At 42.1% G+C, this 19035-nt stretch overlaps 1 protein-coding gene across 4 annotated transcripts in view; it reads right to left on the bottom strand.

Moving 5' to 3' along the window:
* The window catches only part of ZBTB40 (zinc finger and BTB domain containing 40), an 80113-nt gene extending 66439 nt beyond the window's left edge, over positions 1-13674 (bottom strand). For all 4 annotated transcript variants that reach the window (XM_005544507.4, XM_015441124.3, XM_065528156.2 and 1 more), the window contains exon 1: positions 13521-13674. The gene's annotated coding sequence lies outside the window, so the exon portion shown is untranslated. The remainder of the gene's footprint in view (positions 1-13520) is intronic.
* Positions 13675-19035: the final 5361 nt, after the last annotated feature.

Consider the following 19035-nt stretch of genomic DNA (forward strand, 5'->3'; position numbering starts at 1 on the left):
GCAGAGAGGAGTTACTCTCTCCAGGGCCTCCTCTCTACTGAGAGCTGAACACTTAACAGACAACCTGCCTGCCTACAGAGGGGAACTACCCATCGCAGGTCTCCTCTGAGCTGTTCTAACACTAAATAAAGCTCCTCTTTGTTTTCTTCATCCTTCACTTGTCTGCATACCTGGATGCAGGACAAGAGGTTGGGCGAAGGTGCCAACGGCCAACAGAGGTTTCCAGGAAGAAAATCAACACCCTAAAGATCCCATGACAGTTACACAGACATTTGAATTGTACACTTTAAAATGGTAAATTGTATGGTATGTAAATTACATATAAATATTTTTTGGGGGAGAAAAAAAGGCACTTGAAGGTTTTTAATGGCACAGGAAAATGCTCTCAATATACTAAAAAGAAAACAACCAGCATGCAACTGAATACATGTATAATTCCAATTTGGTTTAAAAATATGTGTGCATGCATATACGCATTTGCATTTGAAAATATAGAAAATAGAGAAAAATGCTAAAAGTGGTTATCCTAGGTACTGTCATTATGGGAGACTTATTTTCTTCTTCATCTATGTTACAAAATTTTCTATAGTAAACCTGTATAAATTTTATAACAGGAAATTTAAGAATAAAAACCCAGACAGGTGGGGCTGGCTTTAAAGCGAGTGTCATTTCCAACATACCATTCATTCATTAAACATTTATTTAGCTCCTACTATGTACCAAACACAGATATAAGACATAATCTCTGCCTGAAAGGAATTTACGTAAGTCTAGGGCAGAATTTGAACCCAAATCAATGGACTGGATAGGGGAAAAAGGGTCCAGAAGCTCTTCAAATTACTGCACATGTGATGTTGTCCAACTACACACTTTCTGGGGGTAAGGGCCCCGACTTTCATGAGCAATGTAGCTTAGTGGTTAAAGGCCGGAGCTGGAGCCAGACTACCTGGGTGTGAATCTTCAATGTTCAATTACAAAGTGTGTAATCCTGGGCAAATTACCTAACCTATTAGGAGCTCAGTTTCCTCATCTACAAAATGGGGATAGTAATAGTACCTTTCTCATTGGGCTGCTGGAAGATTAAATGAGTTACACCTAAAGCACTGGCACTATAGGAAAGGGACGTAGTAAGTACTCAATAATTAGCTGCTAGCTGCCATGATCATGATAATTGCCCCACCACTACCATCTCACAGATTCTCAAGGCGATAGACATGGAGAAGATTAAGGACCACTGGAAAGGTTGTTTTCCAAATCTCAAAACCGGTAGGTAGCATCTGATTCCTGATGTGCCTATAATAACCATTCTTTTCAATTAATTTATTTTTCTAGATTCTCTCAATTTCTAATGAAACTTCTTTTGAGGTGTTCTACAAAACACAATGAGGCAAAACATCAAAATGTTCAACATAACAAACTGCTTATGTCCTCTTATCTTCTGACTAATTCATAGAAACAAGCGATTTTCAAGGCTGTTATAACAGAAGGAAGCTTTGAGAGATTTAAGTGTCTTTCCAGGCCATGCTGCTCTGATCCAGTAGTTCATTCAAGATAACTCTTTACAGACCAAACTGCAAAATCTCCTGAGTGACACATGCATCTAATGAGTGACTAGAGATTGTGACTGCATTATATTTAAGGCCAACTTTTCCATCCTGCAGTCAAGAGTCTCAACAAGCAATTACCACTCCAATGCTTTCAAATCCAACCTCTTTAGGTATCAAAAAGATCCTTGGTTTTGTCACTGGCACTGATAGGCATTTTGCTCTGCCCTGAAAACATGGATGATATCTACATTTTCGTCAACTTGATTATAATACACTTTTCTTCATCAGGGAATAAATCTGGGCCACACATTAATACAGTACCAAATTCCAGAGCTCACAGATACCCGTCTAATGCAAAAATTAAGGGGCCCTGGCAACTAAAGAATAACACACCAGGCACTGTGATGCCAGCGGCTATGTGCTCCATAGTAAAGGTTTGGAGCGCAGGCTCTAGAGACAGCCAGGGGCATGAATCCCAGCTCTGCCCCTCTTACCAGCTGAATTTTAGTCAAGTTGCTTAACTCTCTTGGCCTCAGTTTTCTCTTATGTAAAATGGGAATAATATTAGTGCTTATTTCACGAGGTAGTTGTATGAATAAGCTACTATATGTAAATGAGTCAATACACATAAAGGACAGTTCCTGTAATGTTGTTAACAGTTACTAAATGTTAGGTGTTATTACCTTTGGAAAAGGAAGCATAAAAATACACCTATCCAAGTATTTGCTTTTTATCATTCTGCTTCATCACTTTCAAGTTACATATGTATCTTCTATATATGTCAAATGTCACATAATTTTTTTAAAAAGAAAAGAATTTACAGACAACTACATTGCTCATTTCATACAGCTGGTCTGGAATGTGACTCAGCTAGGAAAGAAGGAAAGTGGGGAGAGTCCGACTTCTCATAACAAGAGTGCTGGGCTATAATCAGAGATTTCATACAAAACCTTAAACTCATTAAAAATTAGAAGATGCAAAGGACTTTGAAATCACCTGGCCCAATTCCCACATTTCATAGATGAGGAAACCACAGCCTTGAAATGTAAAGTGTTTTAAGATCCTCCAGTTCATTAATGACAGAAATGAGACTCTTCCTGTTACCCATGGCTTAGATATATATTCTAAGTGGAATGCAAAGAAGACGACATTTTGGAAAAGGGAAGAAGAATGAGTTTGGGAGGTTAACAATAATAGCTAACATTTATCAAGCATTTATTATATCTCAGGTATTATGTCAAGCACTTTATATTGGCGGCCTTAAATAATTTTTGCAAAGCCAGTGAGAGAGTTACTATTATTAACCCCACTTTCGACTAAGGAAGTGGAGGCCTAGAGAGATTAAATGACCTGCTCCAAATCACAAAGCCCATGAGTGGTAGAGTCAGTCAGTGAACTCACGCTGTCCGACTCTAGAGCCGAAACTTTGACCACTGAGTGATACTGCCCAAACTTTAACATGTAAAAAGTGGTGACGTTCTTAACCTTAGACTCTTTCTCCTACTTTTTTGATAACTTCTCTGTTCAGAGGCATTACAAGGATACCCTGTAAATGTAGTGGTTTTTAAATAAGAACAGATAATGGGGATATAGAGCCTACTTATTGTGTGTATGTGAGACACTGCCACTTCCTACTTGTTCAAGTTAGCTATTATTGTTAACCTCCCAAACTCATTCTTCTTCCCTTTTCCAAAATGTCATCTTCTTTGCATTCCAATTAGAATACATATCTAAGCCACTTCCTACTTGTTCAAGTTACCTATTATTGTTAACCTCCCAAACTCATTCTTCTTCCCTTTTCCAAAATGTCATCTTCTTTGCCTTCCAATTAGAATACATATCTAAGCCACAGGTAACAGGAAGAGTCTCATTTCTCTGTTCAAGGCCGTGCACCTTGGTAACAGGGCAGCGAAGGATGTGGGAGTCCATGTGGCCCCAGTGTGGCCCCAAGGCTGTGTCCTAGCCCTATCAGCGAACAAAATGTGCTTGTCAATCCAGTAGATTGTCACTGAGCTCAGCCAAATGCCCTTAACTGAGGCTTGGCACTACACAGAGAAGAAATTCAGCATAATCCCTGCTCTCAAGGAGCTTATGGCACAGCTAGGAAGAACAGACCACTTTCATCTTAAATCCTTCTTTTCTCACACTTTTGTAGTTAAGCACCAGAGCACTGAAGAGACTACAGACCCCCAACTTCCAGCAACACTGTCCTATCCCACTACTCAGATCACTCAGCCTTCAGTACCCCTCTGTGTACATTTCACAGATCAACTCCTTTCTCGTCTCCTCCTAGTGTTATAAGCTTTTTCTTTTGTCTTTGAAGAAGTGGGAAGTATTTTCATCTCTCTATTTCCCTCCATCGCCAGGGAGTATGACAAGAGGGTTAACTTAAGGAGCTAACAAAAAAATGCAAAAGAGGATAACTTCTCTATTGCTGTTAATGTTGGGAAAGAGCCTATGGGATTCCATAGTATTTGCTCAAAAATGTTCAAAGGAATATATGAAAATTTCATCCTCAACATTTTACTGCCCAGGAAAAAAACAAAAAAAAACAAAAAAACCCAGAACTCTAGGGGCCAATTATTCTGCTGTCTTGGACTTTGACCTTAGCAAGTCTCCCTCTGGTTTTAACCTGACTACAACTGAGGAGAGGTGACAGCAGAGTACCAACTGAATGAGCAGCTTGTGTCTAGGGTGGTCAAATTTAATGACTGCCAGGCCTTCAGAGCAACATTCAAAAGTAACAGTACCATGCCAAACTTATAGGCGAAATGAATAAGAGCAAGTTTCACTGTTATTTAATTTAAATGTATTGGTTCCCACTATGTTCATGACATCATACTAGGAGGTAAGTATTCAAAACAGTGGCAAGCCTTTGAAAAACCCACCAATATCAGAGTGTAGTAATACAACTAGAGAAATAGAAGACAGAGTGAGCAGAGCACATGAGAAGCAGTAAAGGGGGAAAGATGGGAGGGCTTACTGTCTGCAGTCAGTAGAGAGGGAAGTATCTGAGTGTGAATTTTTAGATGGGAAGACTACTATTAGAGTCGTCTACAATACTAAACTAGTTTGAAGAGTGGCTCTTGACTCTCTCCTTTGCTTCTGCTCTTCCCTGGTCAGTTAGAGCCTAAAATTTGAAAAACAATTTTTAATAAGGAGCTATAAAGAGTTGGGGTCTGAATCTGACTTTAGCTTTGTAAACTTGAGTTACTTAACCTTTCAAAACCTGTTTTCTCAAGTGTAAAATGAAGTTAACATGTATATGGGAGCTCATAATGCTACTCTCACTTTTATATTTGCAAATTTTCTTAATAATTTTTAGAAAAGGCAGTAATAATACCTATTGCTTAGTTGTTGTGAGGGTTACATGAAACAATACTGTAAAATACCTAGTACACTGCCAGGCATTTTGAATGTGTTCAATAAATGGTAACTATTATCAACATGATGTGAAATGTTATATAATGTTAAGATATGAGTTACTATATTTTAATATTATGAAAATTTAAAAAGTTCACAAGAACTTTAAAAAATTTTTTAGAATGGAGGAAAGAGGAAAATCAAGTACTATGACCCAGTGAATCAGACTGCAGACTTAGAAATACAACAAGGACGACCTTTCCAAATAGAGTCTGACAGGCTCTCACTCTTTCACCCACCTTCATTCTCCCCTCACTACTTTATTTGTCCATTCAGCAAATATGTTCTGACTGAACTGTAGGCAGGACACAGTGCCAAGAGGTGAGAGTGAGAAAGAGATGAAGGCAGACAAAAGAAGGGGATTTAGGGAACAATATAATAGGATGAGCTTTAAGGGGGGAGGTATCTAGGAACCATCTGAAGTCACATGCAAAATGTTTAGAATATGTGGGTGTGTAAAACTTCTCTGGGATCTTCTGGAGGGATTCTAAACAGAATTATTATTTTTTAATGTTAAGGTCTAATAAACTGAAAGAAGCATACAGATTTTTTGTAAGGAAAAACATGTAACACTCCTGAAAACTCACCAAAGTAGCTTTGAGCAAATGAAAAGACAGACCATGATCTTGGATTGAAGAGTCAATATTGTAAAGATGTTAGTTATCCCTAAGCTCATTTATAAAATGTAACACAATCCTAATAAAAATACCATCAAGTCATCTCCTCTTGAAACCAAATTGATTATTAAGTTCATATGCCAGAATAAACAAGCAAAAACAACCAGGAAAACCCTGAAAAAGAGCAATATGAAAAAAACTGGCCCTTCCAGATGTTAAATGACAAAGCCTTTAACATTAAGATGATTTTGTAACAGCATATGAATTGGCAATCAAACCAATGGAACAAAACTGAAAATCCAGTAAGAAATCTAAATGCATACAAAGGTTTAGTATTCAATAAAGACAGCATCTCAAATCAGTGAAGAAAAAAGTTTTTAATAAGTACTGTTGAGACAACTCACTGGCCATTGAGATAAAGATAAAATCAGATCCTTCCTCAAACCAAATACTCAGATAAATTTCAAATGGATCAGACTCTTAAATGTTTTTTAAAAAGTGGAACCATAAGCCATACATGTACTAGAAGAAAATAGAGTCTTAAATGTTTTTCGAAAAGTGAAACCATAAGCTATACATGTACCAGAAGAAAATACAACTGGATTCTCCATAAATTGAGAGTGGGGCAAATTTCCTAACTATGACTGCAAATCCAAAGCAATACATGGTAAGACTGATAAATACGACTATATAAAGATGTAAAACTTGGATAGCAATAAAACAATATATACAAAGTCAAGCATTTGACAACTGGAAAAATATATTTGTAATTTGTATCCCAGACATGATATATCCTTTATCTCATAAAAAGAAAAAACAAATTTAAGCTACACTGAAATATTATTTCTTACCTGGCAGATTGGCAAAACCCCAAAACTTTAACAGCCTACTTTGTTAGCAAGACAGGAGAAACAGAGAAGAAGGGCTTAGGTATGAAATAAAAACTTCTTGGTAAAAAGGAACTTAATTTTTAATAGCAATCCTTAAAGTTTAAAACAAAATGACGGCCTGGCGCAGTGGCTCACACTTGTAATCCCAGCACTGTGGGGGGCCGAGGCAGGTGGATTGCTTAAGGCCAGGAGTTCAAGACCAGCCTGGGCAACATGATGAAACCCCATCTCTACCAAAAAATATAAAAATTAGCCATTTTCCTAACCCAGTCTCAAAATAAATTAATTTTTTAAAAAGTATTCAAGAAAAAGAGCCTGTTTATGAAGTTGGTGATACAACTACACAGAAGATAATTACATCAAGTGACTTTAAGACAGTATCTGACTGCACACCTCAAATAGCATATATTCTAAGGACAAAAGGAGTAACAGAAAACCCAAACAGCATTCAGTAATATAAAGGTCAATGTAGATAATGGCACTGCTACTGGCCTGGTTGATGCCACCACCGGGGAAATCCAGGGAGAAGAAGCAGCCTTGAAGCCTTGGAATGTGACCCACTGGCCCCAGAAAGGATAAAGTCCTGTGGCCGCTGAGAGATTTCAACTTGTGCTCAATACAAGGTGAGTTGTGGGAGGAGGGGCTGCTCAGAGATGAGGCTTGAGATACAGGCACAGCCAGAGTTGGAGGGTAGCACTTGCTGGACCATCCTAAGGGCAGGCAGGCCATCCAAGAGTTTTAAAGCAAGGGAATCACATATTCTGATCTGTGCTTTATAAAGACCACTGGTAACAGTGTACCAAATAGATTGGAGAGGAGGGAAGCTGAAAGCCGCTGACCAACTAGAAGGCTGTTTCATAATCCAGGACAAGAGATTACAGCAGCTTTAACCAAAGGAAGAGAAAGGATAGAAGAAATCAACAGTCTTGTAGCCTAACTAAATATGTGCTGAAAGAGAAGATCATGGCACCATTCCCAGGTTTCTGCCTTTGGCAACTCTGTGGTGCCATCCACTGAGCTTAAGAGCCAGGGAGAAGTACCAGGTGGAAGAAAGATGGCAAACTCACTGCTGCCAATGCCCTGGAAACCATCTTCTGGAGCTAATGGGGACAAGGAGCAAAAGGAGTCAAAAAGGAAAACTCAGGAAGACTCAGTGGTCAGGCCCCAGTCCTAGAAAGCTGAGAAATAGGATGAAATTAGCAGGTTAGATTACCTCTTACAGTATTTTCTCAAAATAAGACATAGAATCACCTATTGTTCACCTTTGTTTTAACACTAAAAATAACCCCACTATAGCTAACACTAGCTAACGAATATTAACCAACAGATATCAATATTTGGAGCCTCAAAAGCTATTATTTACAGTTATAATCCTTTGTTTCTAATTTCCTCATCCTTCCTGGCCCCTTTCTTTCATAAAGCATCCTCTACTGTTTGGTCCTGCTCCAGAGCCACGCTAGTACCTGCAGCAGAGGTCACTCACGCAAACGCCTCCAGGGCTCAGTTAGACAGACAATCTCTAATGTTTAAATGGAAGCAACTACTTTTTAAACACTATATGAGCCAAACTCTGGCCTGTAAGAGTTTTCTATTGAGGTACCAGTTTTACAGAATAACCTAAGGTAAAGATATTTCCTTGTTTTTGTTTCCCTTTGGGTACTAATACAACCAGAAATTACATTTATGAATTGACTTTTTCAAAGGTCCGAGTATTATTTAAGTTCTCAGATAGGTTTTGTCTCAATATAGAAGCTCTTCCTTTTCACAGATATAAAGGGAGGGGACTCTTCTGGACAAATGCAGGGAAACAGCCTATCTTTCTTTACTCCTCTGCTTCTTCAAGTCTATCCCCTCCTCTCTTCTTCTTTCCTTTAAAAAAAAAAAAAAAAAGAGGTCTCAACTGGAATGCAGTGGTCTGTTCATAGCTCACTGCAGCCTCAACTCCTGGGCTCGCATAAGTGATCCTCCTGCCTCAGCCTCCCAAAGTGCTGGGACTACAGGTGTGAGCCACTGTGCCCAGCCTTCTTTCCCTTTTAACCCAACTTTCCTGAGTCTGAGGAACTGACTCCATCTGTAACAAGCCGATGCCTATAAACAAAATAGTGGAATTCCACTACCTCTTCCTTTCCTCTCTCAGTAGAAATGTTATGATATCTGCTAACGAGGTTGCCTAGACAATAGGTCCACATCTCACCAGTCTCATGTAAATTAACAACCATCTCTAAGGCATTTATGAAGCAGTTCATTGGGTAGATACTTATATTACACAAACATTCAACTATGCTTGACCACTTTAGACAGAAAACAAAGACTGATAAGACTTAAACTCTGAGGTTGAGGTTACAGAGCAGTGAAACAGCACCTGGTTTCAGGGGAGATTCTCATCATGCCTTCAGTTAGATGGTGTTAACATGTGATTTAAACGGCTCTGTACCTTTTAAAGGGTCAAGAGCCTTTCTGAGATCAGATTAAAGTAACTGGCTCTCTCCCCAGAAAAAAATGACATTCACACAAATTTGCAGGCAACTTCAAAGGATTCATGGGTCTCTTGAAATTCAACCATTTACCCTGAAATTAACAATCTCTGACTTACATGGATCAGTATAATACATTTATGTGAGGAAATGAAATACGTGGCATCATAATTTTGAGGATTTGGAGTTAAATAACAACATTAGGGAAATGTAAGGAAAGCTGGCTTTCTTTCCTTATCCTTCTCTCTCGAGGGCTGCCAGAGTCTCAAAACTGTATGCTCTCTGCAAATGAAATACTGCACTCTCTGCAAGACTTACAGAAAGTGACAATCTCATCTCTGAATTTCAACGCCCTTAGTATTTAATTATTTCCTCTATGCGGTTAGTAGCTTGTTTTCTCCACATTATCCAGATGATGGCTTTGGAAGGCAGACTATTGGAGATCCAGAAAACCACATATCCCAATTTAATTTCCTTGTGAAAATCAAAGAGCTCACTCTGCTGAAGAGTTGAAAGAGACTGAGGGGTCACTGCCTTCCCCCAGGGTGCTGGTTCAGCCAGTACTCAAGAAGGGTAATGTAAATACTCAGTATGAGGCAACAGGGCATACCAATTTGTTTTTCAATCTATTTTATTTCAGTTCAAAGCATCATTGCGGACAGATAGTCCAAGAAAACAAGCCACACTTGCGTTACACTCAGTCTTCCTCAATCTCCAAAAGCAGGTGAGTATTGCCAAAGTGTGGCTCGTTTTCCTAGACTGCCTGTCTGCAATGATGCTTTGAACTGAAATAAAATAGATTGAAAAACAAATTGGTATGCCCTGGCTCTTCTTGCAGTTTCATATTATCCTTCAAAGCTAGCGTTAGCACCTGCTCTTTATTGGAACCCAACAGATGCAAATCACAGAGTAAAACTGTAATACTTTAGATGCAAAGGTCCCACCCAAACCTAAAACAGCAATTTAATTCAGGCGTGTTGTTTAACATTGCACTAACATGCCACTCTCTGTCCAGTTCTTTGCTACGTTTGCAGGGTTGGATTGTGTCTTCCGATGACATGTGCAATATGGTTACCGGGGAGAGTTTAGAGTGACACTTGCCATGCTGTTCTTCTTACACAGTTCCCTTGATTTATTATTGCTTCTAATTTCTTACGTTTATGAACCCAAACATTATCCTATTTTTTACTTACTCAAAAAGCCTACCATTTGCTTCAAAGCATTCCATACTGTTTTAGGGTACGTGACATTATTTTGAAAACTTTTGGAGGAAACTTGAAATCATTTGCAAACAAATTTTTAAATTGCCACCAACTAAAAGAAGTCTAACATTTGTTTAGAATGCCTTAAGAGAATAAATACACCTTTGATGGAGGAACACAAGTAGTTTCCAACTTAAAACACTAAAATGCTGAAAAGTGTTCTGCATAGACAGCTGTACAATTTGGCTTTAAAAAAATTAGATGCCATTTGGAGAAGTTCTTCTCCAAGCAGAAACACTAAGAAAAACAAGATCTGCTCCCCTCTTTCCGGAGATAAAAAGTAGTGGGCTTCTATTTTTAATTGGATCCCCCATTCTTAATTTTGTCTGTAATGTATTTCTGGACTTTTGTTATTAGTTAGCACTTTATAAAGTTTCCATTTGGAGCTAAATTTGGTTATTCAGCAATATGTGTAACAACAATAAAAAGAAAATACCATAGCTATGAATACAGTTTCTCTTATTTAATCTGCACAACCCTTTGAGGAGGCACCATCATTCACATTTTCCAGATGAGATAACTAATCTGTAACTTGCCCTTGGGCATGCAGTTCTCTCAGTAGTAGCTGGTTCAGGGCCAGGGACTGAGCACAGGAGTGAACCACAGCACAGTGACTCCCTTTGAGTTCTCCAACATCTCAAGTTGTTACCCACCTTAGTCTCCTAACCTGCTGAAAAGTTCTTCCTCCCAGCTTCGTCTCTCCCTTTCCCCTTACTGCTAGCCTAGTTCCTTGTCACTCAACAAGTTTCAGCTTAAACTACCTTTCTTAAGACAGGTTTTCCCTGATCACCCAGATAAAAAGTGAGTCTCCCAGGTTAGTGTCTCTCTCTCGGTGCTGTTTTATTTCCTTTAGAGCGTTGCCACAATTTGGAATAACTTTGTTATTTCTTTACTGTCTTGATACTAGGCTTTAGCTTCCAGAACAGAGCCCCAGGTCCATCTTGCTCACTCTGGTAATCATAGGACCTAGACAGTGGTGCTTGGTACACGGAGACACTAAAATATTTGTTTGAGGTTGGGCGCGGTGGCTCATGCCTATAATCCCAGCACTTTGGGAGGCCAAGGCGGGCAGATCATTTGAGGTCAAGAGTTCAAGACCAGCCTGACCAACATGGTGAAACCCCATCTCTACTAAAAATACAAAAAAATTAGCTGGGCATGGTGGCATATGCCTGTAGTCCCAGCTATTCAGGATGTTGAGGCAGGAGAATCACTTGAACCTGGGAGGCAGAGGTTGCAGTGAGCCGAGATTGCACCACTGCACTCCAGCCTGGGCAACAGAGTGAGACTCCATCTCAAAAAAACAAAGAAAAGGAAAAGAAAAGAAAAGAAAAGAAAAGAAAAGAAAAGAAAAGAAAAGAAAAGAAAAACTTGTTCAATGAATGACTTGGATTTGTTTACTTAGTATTTACCTGCAAACACCAGGTTATAGGTACTGGCTAGCAGCTGAGGATACAACAGGTAAGGTGTGGTCCCCGCCCTTAAGGACCTCCTAAACTAGTAGGAAAGACAAAAAACAGATGAAACAATACAGGGTGGCGAGTGTGATCAGATTAGCTTCAGCTCCCAGCTGAATGCATTAGCTATGTAACCTCGAACATTTCTTCTCCGTGAGTTTGTTTCCTCTATGTGTAAAATGGTAATACTAATACTACTTATGTCATAGTATTGGTGTGAGGATTAAATGATAGTCCATATAAATAAAGCACTTAGCACGGTACCTGGCACAAAATAATCACTCAATAAATAGCAACTACTAATTTTACTATGATGATGCTATTACAGCTGTATTCGAAATTATATTTGTCTACTTGTATACCACTTGTCCAAGCCCCATACAGAATTTAAATTCCATGGAAGCGCAGAAATCGTGTTTGTCTTGTTCACCACTGTATTTCCAGGAATTTGAAACGTCTCTGGTACACAGTAAGTCTTCAACAAACACTAACTGATTAATGAATGCATGCGTACATGCACGCGGTGTTCTGAAACTGTTTGTTAAATCGCTGATGAATAGCCAAGTTTGGGGACTACTGACATAGAAGAAAAGTGTTTATATTAGAAAGGAGGGGCAGAAGTTTGATGCTTTAGCTAAGTAAAAAAAAAAAAATTGCACTTTGAGATTGTAATTAAATCTCCATTAACCATACAAAGATCTGGGTACAATTCCAGGGAAGAGCCAACAATTCCAGGTAGAAAAGACATGAAAGAATAAAATCCAAACAGTTTCACCAACGCCATCAGGCAGGGGGCTCCCAGGGACGGGCTCAGTTTCGCAGCCCTATAACCTAGTACACCTATAAATATCTTAACCACTCAGAACCAACTTCTTCCTCTTTTGTAAAATGGAAATACCATACTTACTTATAAAGCGTGGTCATAAAGTACAACAACACTTGTATGAATATAAATAAAGCACCTGGTTCATTGTAGCACTAGCTGCATGGTATCACTGCTATTCAAAGCAGGAGAAACTCTGAATAGTAAGACCAGAAGGGAAGCCAGAGTGTTTGTCAACTAAAGCGCTCTCGGTGCATCTCGAAGTTTTAACTCGTTTCCCCCTCCAGGAGAAGGGACGAGAGGAATAGCTGGATGACAACACTGATCCAATCTACTTGTGTTTAGGGCAGGCGTCAGCAGACGTTTGCTGTAAGGGACCAGAAAGAGCTTTGGCTTTGTGAGCCAGCCGATTAAAGCCAAGCAACGGCTGCGCAACTACTCAACTCTGCCCTCTTGGCAGGAAAGCAGCCATAGACAATACATCAGCGATGAACATGGCCGTGTTCCAATAAAACTTCATTTATGGACTTGATTTCACAGAACTTTCTCAAATTACATGAAATATTCTTCCCCTCAACCAATTGAAAATGTAAACAAAGACCGAGAGGGGAAGAGAGAAGAGGGGGATGGATTAGGCCCAAGGCCGTAGTCTGCTGACGCCCGGCGAAGGGACCTGAAGGGAGGGGGAGTGAGACAGCGACAAGAGGCCTCCGGACGTGCCGAGAGGGAGGTGCGGGGCGACAACAGGCCCCAGGCGGTGTCAGGCCCGGCCTGGCGCCCTGAGTGGGTCCTCGCGGTCTCTCTCCTCTGCATTCTACAGCAGACCCTGCGCTAGGGATGCAGGCCGCCCCTGGCGGGGGCACGTCCGGGGTGTAGGTGAGGCGGCGGTGAGGCGGCTGTGACTCGGCAGAGTCCCGCGGGTTCGCCACGCGGAAGGGTCTGTGTACACCCCTCACTTAGGGCGCAACCGGGCCTCCGCTGCAAAAAGGGTCTCCACGCGGAGTCCCAGCCCCGTTTCTATGGTTACCTGTTCAGCACCGATTCAAACTGCCGTTCTTTATTGACAGCGCCATAGAGGACACGAACACTCCTGCCCGAAGGGAACAATAAAGCTTTCGCCATTCAACAGCGCCGGAGACGCCAGAAGGCGGCCATCTTGAGGCCGGCGCGCAATGGGTATCAGAGGGGAGGGGGCAGCCCGACCTGCCCCGCGCGCCGCGGTCACGTGCTGGGGGCGGGGTATGCGTCACGCGCTCGCTCTCCACCAATGCTAGGACCGCGGGGCCGGCCGGTTGCTAGGCCGGTTCTCTGACCTCTAATCTTGGCCACGCCCTCTTTCCCTCCCCACACTTCCTAAGGAAAGTTTTTTTCTTCTTTTTTTTGAGACGGGAGTTTCGTTCTTGTTTCCCAGGCGAGTGTAGTGGCGCGATCTCGCCTCACTGCATCCTCCGCCTCCCAGGTTCAAGCGATTCTCCTGCCTTAGCCTCCCCAGTAGCTGGGATTACAGGCGCGCGCCACCACGCCCGGCTAATTTTTTTTCTCTGCTATTTTAGTAGAGATCGGATGTCACCATGTTGGCTAGGCTGGTCTCGAACTCCTGAGCTCAGATGATCCGACTGCCTCGGCCTCCCAAAGTGCTGGGATTACAGGCGTGAGCCACCATGCCCGGCCCTAGGGAAAGTTGTAATGGAGCTCCGCAGTCTCTCGCTTGGGCAGCTCTAGGGTTAGGATTTTGTTTCAAAGGATGGCAAGGAAGTGAACACAAAAGGCTTCGTTTTTCCAAAACAACACATTCACGTGCGAGATGGAGAGGCAACCTGAGCCGCGTCCCCAGTGTCCCACTCTTTGTGGGAGAGGCTTGGCGCCGGTGGGGTGCGGTGGGCTGAAGGTGTCCTGGAGGCATCTTGATCCTGCCTCTCGCACCTCCCAATTTTGGGATTTAGGGGCTTAGGGGATTTAGCCCTAGCTTTTCTTTTGCTCATTTTCCTTCTCACACACTATGCGTTCCTCGTTGAAGCGTCCCCTTGCCACCTTCCTTACACAAACATTTAAATCAGATCCAGCAGTATCATACTGAGTCACCTCCGCGCTGGCCCACTGAACACAGTCACCCTGTCACTGACATGCAGCCACTTTTTCTATCCCTGCCAGTTACGCACCCAAATCCAGCCGTCTTAGTGCAATGTCTAGCTTCCTCTGTGGTTATAGCTGTTCCATTCGCAATGTCAATATTCAGTCGTTCTGAGAGCTGTCTCTGGCAGACTGACTCACCCCATCACCGTTTTACATCACAAATTCAATCTACTGGGCAGAACTGTCACTTGCATAGTTGCTGTCTCCCGGTCGATCATATTTACTGTCACTGTCTGACATGCAGCTACTGTCAATGACCATAAACTTCAAACGGTTCTGTTCAAAATAGCACTCTGTTTGCCCAGCTATTGCCCTTTCTGTTGTTTTCACTGTCATTGTCATGCAGCCACTTTCTCTGCCACACAGTCAAGCCAGTATTTAACAGGCCCCTTCAGGGTACACAGTTGTCCTCATACCCTTGTGCCCAATTAGTCACTTTCACTATTATACTCATGTCACTGTTACATTCAGGGTCAGATTTACTGTAGCTGATATTCAGTCACTTTTGTAGTCACTGGAACCATGCCTATGGCTGTTGTGTCTCCTAAGCCCTCATTTCCACCAGCCTCACATTCTCTTTTAGTGGGAACATAGGATTGCTAGATTTAGCAAACAAACACCTAGAAGGTGCTTGGCATATAGTAGGTACTCCAGAAATATTTATCGAGTTAATGGGATTACAGGCGTGAGTCGTGGGCCCAGTGGCTCATGCCCGTAATCCCAACATTTTGGGAGGCCGAGTTGGGCGGATCACCTGAGGTCAGGAGTTCAAGACCAGCCTGGTCAACATGGCAAAACCCCGTTTCTACTGAAAATAGAAAAATTACCTGGGCATGGTGGCAGGTGCCTGTAATCCCAGTTACTCAGGATACTGAGGCAGGAGAATCGCTTGAACCCGGGAGGCAGAGGTTGGAGTGAGTTGAGATCACGCCACTGTACTCCAGCCTGGGCAACAAGAGCAAGACTTCGTCTCAAAAAAAAAGAGAAGTATTTATCAAATTAATGGATTTTAAAAAACAGTATCATTGCCAGTGTGCTGTATGTGAATGCAGATGCCCTGAAGCTCAGGAGTCTCAATAGGAATAAGTTTTCAGGCACCATCTGTCCCTCCTGTTCCACTTAACAAGACTTCAAATACTATAGGGACTAAACAGAGCAAAGGAAAAGTGGTCACCAAGTGTACTCAATTATTGGGACAGCAGTGACAAAAAAGAGGCTTTCTATAATTTTTTTTATTTTAAAAAATGAATATATGTTTATTATAAAATATTTAGAAAATATGGAAAGGAATCTTTCCCTCGGGGGATTGTTTTAGACATCTCCCAACACACCCCACACACATACTCACAGTCAATGGATCAATGACTGCAGTTTCCCCATCACCATTTACTTAAGGTTTTGCTTTAACAGAAATTCTCATGGGGCTGACTTGCCTACAGTTCGTGAAGAATGACATAGGGTCATGGAGAGCAATGGCTCTGGCTTCTGGCTGGTCATGGTGTGGAAGAATAAGAAGACAATGGCTAGACCTTCTAGACCTTCTAAGGGCCTCCTCTCCTCACAGAGCTTCGACAGCTGCGGAGAAATAACTTCTGCTTCCCAATCACCGGAAGGACCCAAACCTTGACTTTGACGGGGAGGGTTGAGAACTTTTCAACTCTTTTCTACTTTGGAAAAGAGTGTTCCCATGCCACCACCCTGTGTAAGATGCCCAAGGTGCCTCTACTAAACTGCCAGTTATTTCCAGAGTGACTACTATATGCCAAGAACACTGAAGTCAACAAAACATGTTCCTGGCTGTAGTAAGAAATAACAACCGGCCGGGCATGGTGGCTCACACCTGTAATCCCAGCACTTTGGGAGGCCAAGGTGGGTGGATCTTGAGGTCAGGAGTTCAAGACCAGCCTGGCCAACATGGTGAAACCCCATCTCTACTAAAAATACAAAAAAAAAATTAGTTGGGCATGGTGGTGCAGGCTTGTAACCCCAGCTACTCAGGAGGCTGAGGCAAGAGAATTGCTTGAACTCAAGAGGCGGGGGTTGCAGTGAGCCGAAATCACGCCACTGCACTTCAGTCTGGACGACGGGGCAAAACTCTGTCTCAAAAAAAAAAAATTTTTTTTAAAGAAAAAAAGAAATAACACAACCACCACGACTTCTCCTGCTAATAATAGCAATCATTTATCTCACTCTTTCTGCCAAGTACCATGCCAAGCCCTTTAATTAAATTATCTCACTTAATTCTTGTAACCACCTAATGAAGTAGGTAACATTTTTACCCCATGTTATACAGGAGGAAACAGACTCAGGGGGTAAATAATTTGCTCAAAGAAACACAGCTACTAAATAGTAGAGTTAGGGTTTAAACCTAGGAAGTCTGACTCCGGAGTCTGCACTTTTTTTCAACCTCTGGTAATAACTTTTGGGTTTTACAAAATAAATGTGTTTATTATAAAGAATTCAAGGATTACAGAAAAACACAAAAGAAAGAGTAAAACAGAATCGCTGTAAATCCTACCACTGAGCAGCAACATATCATTATAGATGAGAATTTCTCCCAACTCTGGGCATATTTACATGGGTTGATAGGGAGATAATCACGATAATAATGACAGCTTCATGCAATAAGCACTATGTGCTGGACATTGTTCTAAGTGCTTTCCATGAATTAACACATTTAATTTATTCCAAGAGAGATAGATCGACATAATTTTATTAAAATGAACTCATTTGACATATTCAGGGTTCACATCAGCAGCCAACCACCTGGTGATGGTTTTCCCCAAAGCTGGTTCTTTCCTCAGTTTTGCTGTCTTCTCTCCACATTCCAATCAAATCCTATGCCCAGAGTCCTTGGGCTGCAAAAGCTAAGTCTTTAAATAGCACCCTCTGCACAGCTGCTGTCCGGTCAAATGTCTCTGCTGTTCCCCAAGGCAGTGGTGTTATTTGTGGAAGTGAAGTTTGCTGGAGGCTCGACATATGCTTTTTATTTGTTCGAGTAGGTGTCTGGGCCTTGGCATTCTCTTTCCTGGCTTTCTAAGTGTTAGAATTTCACTACCTTTTCTCCAGTCCAAATGAAGCTCAGTCTTCAGCTCTTCCCCAGTGGATACCAGACAGTCTCAGATGAGGCTGCTGTTGGAATTTGCCAAATGACTCAGAAAGGTCAACTGCCTGCCTGCTCATCCATCCCAGATGACAAATGCTGAGGAGGAGGGAGACTGCCTTGCTCCAGTGGGGCTGCCCAGACAACAGTAGCACTTCTGCGGGCCTGACCCTATGAATCCCTTGCCTTGGTTGTCCCTAAGGCAAAAGGCACTCACATTTAGAAGGATGGAATCATTTCCACTGAGATGGCTCACAGGCCCGTCGTATTTACCTGATCCAAAACTGGAGTGATGATTTCCCAGCCAAGCCTGTTTCTCCCCTCAGGCTTTCTAGCTCCGAGAAGATAGCCCACCTGCCATTCTCTGCCCACTTGCTCAGGTCGGACACCTGGAAATTGTCACAGACATTTCTCTCTCTAACCCTCAACCACTCACCAAGTCTTTTTTTTTTTTTTTTGAGACGGAGTCTTGCTCTGTTGCCCAGGCTGGAGTGCAGTGGCGCAATCTCAGCTCACTGCAAGTTCTGCCTCCTGTGTTCACGCCATTCTCCTGCCTCAGGCTCCCAAGTAGCTGGGACTACAGGCGCCCGCCACCACGCCGGGCTAATTTTTGTGTGTGTGTATTTTTTAGTAGAGACGGGGTTTCACCGTGTTAGCCAGGATGGTCTCGATCTCCTGACCTTGTGATCCACCTGCCTTGGCCTCCCAAAGTGTTGGGATTACAGGCATGAGCCACCGCACCCGGCCTACCACTCACCAAGTCTTGATTTCACCTCTGATATACTCTGTCCATGTCCACAGCCAAAGTCCAAATGACCTTTACCTCTTAACTGCTCTACTACCCTCCCCCTGCAACCACTTTTCATATCCTTTACAATGTTCTGCGTGTAAGCAAGGCAACATGATCTTTCATTTCCCTTAGAATCAACTTTACCACGGTATAATTTACATATAAAAATGTACTAATTAAAAATGGAATTTTGGGAAATATATGCACCTGTGTAACCATTACCGACCAGATGAAGAAATAGAACTTTTTTTTTTTTTTTGAGATTAAGGTCTTGCTCTGTCACCCAGGCTGGAGTGCAGTGACACTATCATGGCTCACTGCAGCCTCGACTTCCTGGGTACAAGTTATCCTCCTGCCTCATACCCCTGAGTAGCTGGGACTACAGGTGCATGTCACCATGCCCAGCTAATTTTTGTATTTTTAGTAGAGATGGGATTTTGCCATGTTGCCCAGGCTGGTCTCAAACTCCTGAACTCAAGGGGTCTGCCTGCCTCGGCCTCCCAAAGTACTGGGGTT

The sequence above is a fragment of the Macaca fascicularis genome, chromosome 1 (genome assembly GCF_037993035.2).
Source record: "Macaca fascicularis isolate 582-1 chromosome 1, T2T-MFA8v1.1".
NCBI classification, from domain to species: domain Eukaryota; kingdom Metazoa; phylum Chordata; class Mammalia; order Primates; family Cercopithecidae; genus Macaca; species Macaca fascicularis.